Genomic DNA, 3563 nt, shown 5'->3' on the forward strand with positions numbered 1-3563 from the left:
AACATTGATCTATAATAAAAATGTAAAAACGTTTTCAAATGTATAGAAATGTCCATTGGTCAGCGTGTTATTACCCATCCGTATTATTATCTGGATTTACATTGAGAAAATTATATTTTTTTGTAGTTTGGTTTGGTTGAAGTGTTGTGGCATTATGTAGGTTAACTAGAGAGAGCATGCTGTTCTAGTTTGGAGAGGGATAAATAAAACTTGGCACATCATTTGGGCCACACTATTAATAAGAATGTCATTTCGGTATCCCCCTCCCACCCCTCCTCCTCCCCCTGTACCCCATTACTGCTCTGGACATTTGCCAAATGTTGGACGCATGGCAGCTGGACGCATGCGCAGTGCGCCGTGATCAACACAGCTCAGCTTCATCCGCTCTTCAAGAAGGGGTCTTAATGCCGATCGAAGTACTCAAACAAACTTTATACCAACGTTAAAATAACCAACGAACTTTCGTAAGGGTGAACGGTCCGTTGCTCCATATAGCGCTCCGACGTGCCGCTAAAATTAGTCATATAGTTTACTTACGGTTAAAAGTGTTTTTTTTCCCGCTGTTGTTTTGGTATCTTCGCTAGGCTAACGCCAGTCAGTCAGACCAACTGTAATTTGTTTGAACTTCTTCTGAGAACGAGTCCAGTCCCGGTGACAGCAGCAGAGCGAGCTGTGTGTTCCGCTGTTCCAACTCCTCTTCAATCTATCATCATGAGCTTGTCCAAGGAGTGAAAACGGAAATTGGAAAGGAAAGTGTTTTTTTTAAAAAGTGCATTGAAGATAATCTTCCTAACCCAAGGTATGTTTTGTATTTATTTCATTTTGTTGTTGTTGTTGTTGTTGTTGTGTGTGAAAATGATTAGTGTAAATAAGTGTTGGCCAAATAGGTCTATAGAACAAATAGGCCCATACAATGGCCCATTGAAACGACTGGGCTATAACATGTTATGCAGGTGTCATTTTCTAATTTTGATATGCAGCCGTTATAAACTCAACTAAAATCGAAATAAATCCTGTTTTTATGAGCCCTTTTGTCGCCTAATAGTTTTGCTATTTGTTTGACTATTTAGTCGTAATAACATGTTTTTATCTCCAATAATTAAATGACCTTCGATTAGATCAGTAACTGCATTTAGACGTATCTGCTGTCTATCGATGAGTAGTCTAGTATGGCCTAAGCCTGCTGTTCAACAACAATTAAATATTATTGCTTTGTTACACCTTAATATTTAGTAGGCCTCATTTTGAATGAGGTGTCATTAATATCTGTGCTAGATTTTGAATATACCTCTGATGTAGTGAAATTGTCCCCCCCCACCCCAAAAAATAAAATATTTTACAGTATATATTTGTTATTTTAAGCCATGTATTTCTTACATCATTCAGGCTAATAATGTAACTCTATGATTGTAATATTCCCTTTCCACTTTCACCGTTTAGAAACTTCAGCATGCGCGAGCTCCATGCAATGCGGTGCTCATGCCCTCGCAGTCGCCGGTGGCCACGAGCGCATGCCGAAACAGCCTCTGTCTCTTGCGCTGTCCATCCTCGTGCCGAACGGGCCGCTTCTATCCCTCTCTTGTGCAGACCGGCGGCCTCTCTCTCTCTCTCTCTCTGCCTCACTTGTGATCTTCACGTGTATTTTGTGTTTATATTTGATATGTAGGAAATGGGATTAGTATCCCGTGCTGCAACACGCAGGACCACCACCGTGCATACCCCGACGCGCCACTTGCTCCGTCCCAGAATGGACCTGGCTGGCTAACGGCCTGTCCCTAACAACTAGCAACAACATGATCTGAATTGGATACCTAACGAAATTCATACAGGATCGATTACACATTGAGGATTCATAGCCAAAACGCACTTCTGCACAGCTAAGCGCAGTGGGCCTACCTCTATTGTTTTGGTGAGATTTAGTGTTGTAATGTAAGTGTTCGCCCGGACTTGTATAGCCTACGTTATTTTTTTAACTCGTCACAATTGTCTTGAGGGAATATTGTTGACAAATTCGTGACATCATTTGAATAGACATTTATTTCACATTATAGGCTATTTAATAACATGGGTGTTATGGTACTGTTAATGTAGTGATTTTAACAAAGAATGGCAAGATATCAAATAATGATTTTTTAAGGTTTGGAAACTATGCATAGATCCTCAAAGTCACAGGCCATAGCCTATTCGTGCCAAATATTTGATTTAATAAAAATAAAAAATTACGGGACTTCTAATGTATTAATCTATTACAATTTAGTGTGGTCTACTTATTGATGTAAATATAAAACATTTGTGTTTTTATTATTTTAAAGATTGAGTGTAATTGTTTTAATTTCAACAGTTGAGGCTGACATTTGTTAGTGGGTTCCCGTTCTATTTGTCACACCTGCAGTAGTGTACGTTCAGATGGAAAAGGTGAAGTCGGAAACGGAAACGGTTTGTTTGTGTCATAACATAATCATTATTCTAGACAGTTACGCATCAGAGACATCACGTGATGAACAATTGTCCCCCAAAAATATTACCCATGATATCCAGTGGCTGCTGCTCTTACGAGAAAATGTGGAACCCCCTCTCAAATGCACACACATTTTTTTTCCTCAGCCGGTTCTTTTGTAAAAACACAGTGGCCTATAGAACCACATATAGGTGTGATTGCACCAACTCCAATTGATATCGTTTTGTTTAGATCTCCTTTAACAATTACGCACCACACACAGAGTCGTAAATTAGTAACTTATCTGCGGTGCCTTTGCTGGAATAGTCTGCCAATACCGCGGTAGTAAACGCCTGAAATGTCTTTCTGACAATGGCAGTAAAGCCGTGGTGACACGCTGGCATTACGCGACGGTATTTCGGGAAATGGCCATGGCGTTAATTGCGCTCCTCTCGTGCGCCTGGAAGTTTTATATAAAAATCAACCCAAACAGGAATTCCCATCACGTTTTAGAAACCTTGAGAATAGTGGACCTTGGCTACAATAAAACATTTTTTTAAATTATTTTGTCAATAATGTACGTTTTTGGATGTGAAGACGACCCGTTTATTCGTCCATCTGCGCTCTCGTCGAGACAATAGGACCGTGACACGTATGTAGCCTGTAGGCCCACGCGTGGCATGACTGACAGGCATGTTGATAGCGTCATGCGGTTCCGTTCAACAATCTCCTCGGTATCGTTTTTTTAAATTTTTAAATGGAGTGAAATTACCACAGTGTAGAAATGTATCCGACTTCATTCCCCCCACTCTCACCCATCTACCTTTCCCCTGCTTCCCCCCTGTTCCACGTGTTACCCTACAGAGTCAATACATACACCAAGAAATATAACTCTCCTTTCAGGGAGCTTTGACGGAAATGGCACTGGCAGGCCTGCACATTGATTCCTTGCACAGTATCGAGAGAGAGAACGAGCTCAATTGGCCCGAGAGAAGCATTATTGTCTTGGGTTTCAGGCCAACGTGAGCTCAACGCTATGAAAAATTAAAAGGGATGCAAGACTAAAAGACAAAGAAACACAAACTAGAAGAGTTGACGTTCGTCAGAGAACCAGAACCCAGCTCTA

General features: G+C 40.8%; 1 protein-coding gene across 4 annotated transcripts in view; it reads left to right on the forward strand.

The window, feature by feature from the left end:
- Positions 1-339: 339 nt before the first annotated feature.
- eya4 (EYA transcriptional coactivator and phosphatase 4) overlaps positions 340-3563 on the forward strand; it is a 165641-nt gene continuing 162417 nt past the window's right edge. For all 4 annotated transcript variants that reach the window (XM_055885629.1, XM_055885633.1, XM_055885628.1 and 1 more), the window contains exon 1: positions 340-799. The gene's annotated coding sequence lies outside the window, so the exon portion shown is untranslated. The remainder of the gene's footprint in view (positions 800-3563) is intronic.

This window comes from Salvelinus fontinalis, chromosome 27 (assembly GCF_029448725.1).
Source record: "Salvelinus fontinalis isolate EN_2023a chromosome 27, ASM2944872v1, whole genome shotgun sequence".
In the NCBI taxonomy this organism is placed as follows: Eukaryota; Metazoa; Chordata; class Actinopteri; order Salmoniformes; family Salmonidae; genus Salvelinus; species Salvelinus fontinalis.